The sequence below is a fragment of the Rhinopithecus bieti genome, unplaced genomic scaffold (genome assembly GCF_001698545.2).
Source record: "Rhinopithecus bieti isolate Rb0 unplaced genomic scaffold, ASM169854v2 scaffold_51763, whole genome shotgun sequence".
Classification (NCBI taxonomy): Eukaryota; Metazoa; Chordata; class Mammalia; order Primates; family Cercopithecidae; genus Rhinopithecus; species Rhinopithecus bieti.
This window is the reverse complement of record NW_016820890.1, coordinates 476,283-483,396: the sequence shown is the minus strand read 5'-3', so window position 1 is coordinate 483,396 and position 7,114 is coordinate 476,283.

Sequence of the window (7,114 nt, the reverse complement as noted above, 5' to 3'; positions counted from 1 at the left end):
CCAGAGGAGTGATATTCTACAAGCAATGTTGTTGATAAGAGCAGATAAGTACTGGAAACTCATGATTGGATTTATTAATCTGAATGGTATTGATGACCTTAGCAGTTGTACTTTTGATGGAGTGATGGAGGCAACTGAAGGAGTCTAAGAAAAATGAAAGAAAATAATGATGCTGAAATCAGAGTATTGCCAGCTCTTTGAAGTATTTTGTTAGATAGAAGAAAAGAGAACTAGGATAGAAACTAGAAGAAAATAATGGAATCACTTTACAAGAAATATGGCATATTTCTAAGCTGATGGTTAAGATCCATTTGAGATGGAAATGATGTTAATGCAGAAGATACAGTAGACAACTGCAGAATGCCATTTTTGATAATATCTTATTATTATACATAATTTTAAAATCCTGATTAAAATTATCAATAATTAATGCAAATCCCAAGACTGAAGTCTCTCTTTATCTTCCTGTTTTGAATTTGAGTAAAGCAGAATGAATGGAGCAAAAAAATGCCTGAAGAAAAAATGTGGTCCTTAAAACATACGCACATTGCCATGGCTAAAGATAAATATTATCGATTACTAGATAAAGGACACAAATGTTAACATAAAACTAATATATTATTTTAATTGTTTATTTCTAAACATTTATATTATAACATGTCACTAGATTATGTATCTCTGCAATATCAGTTTCAAAGTATTCAAAAACAAGGATCATTTAAATGTACAACATACTGGAATTTTGAAGATACATATCCAATATGTGAACCAAACAGTAAAGATTTATGTTATTCAGTGGCATAACATGAGTGAAGTTGACATTTTGGATAATTAAAGATTTTACAACAGCTCAGTCATCAGTGTTTAATGAACTTTTTGTCCAAGACACTCATAAAATTCACATCTATTAGAAGTGCCTGTTAGAGGAGTAAAGATGGTTTCAGGTCCATCACAATTCAGATTGAAAGTTTTCTTTTGGTTTCACTAATTTTGTCTTTATGATTATTAACTAACATTTAATGAGCTCTCACTATATCTCCAGGTTCTATGCTAAAGGCATTTATGAATCCCCTCGTTTAAGATGGGGGTGGGGAGAAAGATTAGTGTTTAGGGAAATGTCCTAAGTCTAAGGTTATATTTGCAGTTTCTACCAGATTTGAAATTTAAACCCAAGAACCTATCTAAAATCTGAATGCTCACTCTGTTTCTCATGAAGTAAACTAGGAATGAGAAGACTAAGGAAATTGTTTATGCTTAAGAGCAGGAACTATTTTTTTCCTTTCAAATTAATTTTAATTATGTACTAAAACAAATACACTGATAAATTCAGAATCATTTGAGTATCCTAGATGCCGTTTTACAGCTCAGAGTAAAAGCTGTTCCTTTCATGAGAAGGAGTGGGAAGGTACAACATTAGATGAATGAGAGGAAATGACTTTGGGGTAACCACAGGGATGAACTCAGTTGGAATGAACCTAGTTGGAGGCTGCACTCACCACAAGATTTGCACAGACTCTATCTGACCACATCCCTAGCAACTACCTCACTTTAGCTTTTCCCCCTCCTTTATCTAGTGCCATAGCTCCAAATACGTTATTGTAATAAATATTGATGTTGAATCTCTTATATTCCAGACACTCTGCTAGACACTAGGCATACAAATTGAGTATGGCACAGTCCTTGCCTTCAAAAGTACATATATTGTACTGAAGAAAATACATTGACAACAATAGAAAAAATGATGTCAACAAATGTACAGAGATTTAAGTAAAATAATACAGCGACTAATATTATTAATGTTTGACTTCATTTAGATGCTTGCAAATAGAATGTACTTCAGCATAAGAGAAGTCTTCATAAACACAGTGAGAACGACATGAGGACTGAAACACAAAAAATGTTGGTAACATCAAAATTAAATATTTCCACTTCAGTGAAGAATGCCTGACAAAGGCAAAACATAGAGTAGAATATAATGAGAGAACAGAAACTAACAACCACCTCCACGAACAAAACAACAAAATGAATAATATTCAAAGAAATACTAGAATTCAAAAAAAACGTGTAAAGTGACCTCTAATCTCATTTGTAACAAGGAAAATTCAAAATGAAATACCAAATGTCTTTAAAATAATCAGAAATGCAAAATTAGTAAGCTGTATAAGACAAATATTGATCTGGAATATAGGGATAGTGGAATCCTCACACACCACTCATGTGAGTGTGGAAGGCACACCCATTGTAGAGAGCAAATTGCCACTGTGTATAAAATTAGGTGCAAAACAATGGTATGATCCAACAGTTCTGCTTCTGGGTACTTATTTCAAAGAATCCCACACCAGTGAGCATGGGTGAAGATGCTTATTTCAGTATTGTTTCTGGAAATAGAAATTTGTAGGGAAGTTTGGTGTTTATTGCTTAAAGTGGAAATGCCTAATAAATATTAGATAGAAATCATGGAGTACTCTGAACAGTTAGAAGTAACACAGCAAATGTACACACAAAAAAGGAGATACAACCCAGAAACCTATTATTGTTTGAAAACAGAATAGAATGTCATATAACCAAAAAACATTTATATAAATTAAGAACAACATTAAAGGAATTATAATCATTGCCTGTGATGAAAGAGAAGAGTAGAAATAAGAAACCAGGATATACAGTAGTAAATAATTGAGTAAATCAGAATGTGGCTTATGTTCCTTGACCTGGAGGTACAGTTACTACAACCCACTGCTTCTGAGGGCCTAATGAAGGAAGGGAAACAAAGTAAATGGATGGTGTTATATGATTTATAGTTTTTTTAACTAGCAGGTATAGTTTGGACTTTTTAAAGGGTGTATTGCATAAAATTACACAATGTATTTAATGCCTCATTAAAAAAAAACTAAGTATTAAGCTATCAGCAAAGAGAAAGAACATCTAATTAGCTGTACAATCATCTTTAATAACAAGGAAAATGGATTACCTTCAGGACGGAGGCATTCTTAGACCCTGATACACTGTACAATTAGCCTGACACAGTGATCTCAACATCCCAACATGTTTTGTACAGTGATCTGTTATCTTCAGTCTTATATTCCTGGATTTTTCATTGTATAGATAATGGGGACAGGGACCTATTCATTTTGAATACATGTCAATATTTGAGATAATAAAATACCGTCCCAAAATTTGAGATAAAACCAGTACAGGGGAGTAGAAATACATTAAACATTTCTGCTTCACAGAGAATAGCCCATTGAATTGTAATATATTAATTATTTCAGGAAAATTTCTTTTAAAAATTAAAAATTATAAGTTCCATCATGAAATAAAGTCTATTGTGGCAGAATTGTAAGGTCATGGGTGACCCTGACCTGAGATTTCCCAAAGACAAAGTGCATATGAATTCAGTGTTTTCTAATATTGTAGTTATAGCAGAAATGAAAGCACATAGCTAGAATATTCCCAAGACTTATATATTATGCAAGCAGCGTAGAACAATGATTATAAATCTCCTTCTAGTCATAGCAAAACCTGACCCTACAAATCTGCCCTTACTATGGGTAGTAGAGGGGTTAAGGATTAGAATAAGAAATTTTCCTAAATTACTTCCCAAAGTCTTGATAAATGATGTCATTCATCACCACAAATGTGGATTAACTGAATGGAATTAATTATTTTGCAATCATGATTTGGTTTTAGGATCAAGGTCATGCTATTACATCAGCAGAACACTGACCACTTATGAATTATTCCTGATGAGACATCCAGTTCTTAAATCTTGAGCTAGAAGTCACTGGTGGCCTATTAACAAATATAGATTATAAGGTATTTCATATATCACAGATACTCACAGGTCCTACATACTGCGTCTGTGAACTATAATAATACATATGGCTTAGCAAACTAATCTCTAAGGAATATTAAGCAACTGCATGGCAGAGTAAAATAAATTTATATGTGATTATATACCCTTGAGTATTTAACATTTACAATCTCGATAATGATAATTCTTCATATCTTGAGATCATAGTTTGTCTATACCTATTGCTTTGTTTTACAAGTGCAAATGAGCTGGATTTGATATAGAAATTAGACAAAAGCAATTGATTTATTACCAATTTCCAATTTTGCATGTGAAGTCACCTGGCATGGTCATATTTTATTTTATAATTTTAAGTTATGACATTATGAGAATCTTAGTATTTAGAAAAATGTAAAAAATCAGAAAAGTAGTCTCCAAGGTGAATAGGATTTCATCAACTCAATTAATTATAAAACGAAAATTCTAAAGATTTATATGTTCTAAATCCAAAAAGATTAACATAAAACAATAAGCATTCAATTATATTAATGAATTAGTAAAATATAGCTATTATAAATTGAGTTTATAGCCTTTATATTTTTTAAAGACGAGGTGTATGTATCTGTTCTTAGACAAAGGCTATTAGCACTCTAATACTGTTTATTGTACAATAATTCTTCAGTACTTTCTTAGCAAATAGATGATTAAACTAGGATATCTACTTTTCTGAATCTCTTGTATTTTACACTGAATAGGGGACCATCTCTGGTTTTATAAGAGCAAAATTATTTTTATTTATTATTTCAAAAATATTACACCATAAAACTCAGGACTCTGATTGAAGAAATGATTAGAAAATCCTTTTGAACAGAGCTACCATTTACACAACTGGCAAACCACAAATTTTACATTTGTGTTATATTAAATAAATGTTAATACATATATTATGTAAACAGCATTTTTCCCTGAATGGATTATAATGTATGTTTATAAGGATTTATCGCTATACTACAAAACATATTTTAAATGTGTACTTCCAGGGTCAGTGTAAAAATGAGAAACATCAAAAAAGTTAAGTATGTATGCAACAACGTGTATTAGAAAGAGAGCAGAAGTAATTTAACAATGCATGCCTTAATGAGAGGTAAATTATTAAAATCACACTACTACTATAAACAAATAAAACATAAATGTAAAATATTATTTAAAAGCCAAAATGCATGAAAAGCTGAAAATATGGTGATGAATTAATAGGTTAAAGTGCAAGATCAAACAATAACAAAAACGTGACATTCTAGGAAAATATGTCATTTGGTTTTGAGGTACTGAGAAAAAATGAACACAATATAAAGTCCAGGCTCCACCTAACTAAATTTCTTATGAGATCAAGGTGATCTGGTCATACTCTATTGCCAGATAGAAAATTAAATTATTTTTGGAGGCTCTTGATGATCTAGCATGCAATAAAATTATATGCCAGGAAACAAGACCAAAAAACAAAAGACATTGCAGAAATATAGAAACAGAGCTATATCTAGATGTTGAAATCATAGATAAAGTCACATAAATTAAAACTAATAGACCTTCCCCAGACAAAACAAGATATAATATGTTACATGGAAAACTATCAATAAAAATTCTAACATTAAAACATGAAATAACAAGTCAATATATGTGTGTAACAGTAGCTTAAATACAACAGTGAAGAGGACTGTTATAATAAATGATAGGCTAATGGAAAGTATACAAGTTGAAGCTTGGAAAAGACAGAGAACAAAAACAAAGTTTAAAAGAGATGTACAGCATGAATCTAAGACCTAAGTTATGTGTGATTGTATTCCCACAAGAGGAAAAAAATGTATAAATCAGATGTGGTAATACAAAATAAACACTGGCTGAAAGTTTTTCAAAACTAATGTAAAACACCAACATTGAGCCACAGATTTGAGAACTCTATGATTTTCAACTAGTATAAATACAAACAAACCACCAATGGACAAATAATAAAAAGTACTTACAAACTCAAAACAAAGCAAACATATTCAACTCAGATGACCTAAAAAAAGTTCAGCTATGCGATTTTTTATACATGAGGGTTTTGGGTACTCTTCTTATAATTTCTCTCCTTACCTAATATTCTACTGCAACTCACTAATATATTTACTATGATGTTTATATGAAAAATAGTCATAGATGATGGTTATCCATGAATTAGAATTAACCCAGTGTCCATTGATAGTAACACTGGAGCATAAAATTATGAGAATTATTGATAAATTATGAAATTATACTAAATTGGAATATAATACACAGTTGAAATGCAAAAACTAAAATCATATGCCATATGGGTCATTTGCAAAACACTAACATAAAAACTATCTTAGGTGGATTCTATTTATATAAAATGTAAAAGCAGATTTTTTTTTTATTTTAATAGGTTTTTGGGAAACAGTTGTTGTTTGGTTAAGTTCTTTAGTGGTGATTTCTTATTTCTTTAGTGGTGATTTCTGAGACTTTGGTGCACCCGTGACCCCAGCAGTGTACACTGTACCAAATAAAAAGCTAGAAATGATTATCACCTTTTAGGGGAAACAAGGAGGAAGATGTGATTAAAGAGGCACAAGAGTTGAGCTTTTGGAAATATTAGCAATGTTATATTTCTTGATCTGAGTACTGGTAACAGGCTCGTCACAATGAATTGTTAAATTGTGTAATATATGTTTTAAAAACTATGTATGTATGTGTATGCACGTGTGGAAGTTCAAAGTGAAAATTAAATTTTAAAGTCTATAAACTGGTATTCATTTTATATTGCTACCACAACAAATTATCACAAACACTGTTTTTCACATGTGGGAGCTAAATATATATGTATGTCATGAAAGTAGGGAATAGAATAATCCTTATCAGAGCCAGAGAAGATAGTAGGGGAGAGGTAATACATAGGTAATATGCATAAAAATACAGTTAGAATAAATAAGATCTAGTGTTTGCTGGCACAATAAGGTGACTATAATTAACAGTAATTTATTATATATTAAAAAATAACTTGAGGAGTGGATTTGGAATGTTCCCAGACAAGGAAATACATGTTTGAGGTGATGGATATCCCAATCCCTGATTTGATCATTACACATCATTTGATTGTATCAAAATATAATATGCTCCCTATAAAACATATTATTGTGTATCCATAAAAATTAAGAATAAAAGAGCATTATATTGTAGTTCCATGTGTTAAAAGTTTGATGTGGGTATTATTGGGCTAATGGTCCAGGTGTGAGCAAGACTGTATTTCTTCTTGAAGGGTCTCAACCCCCATCA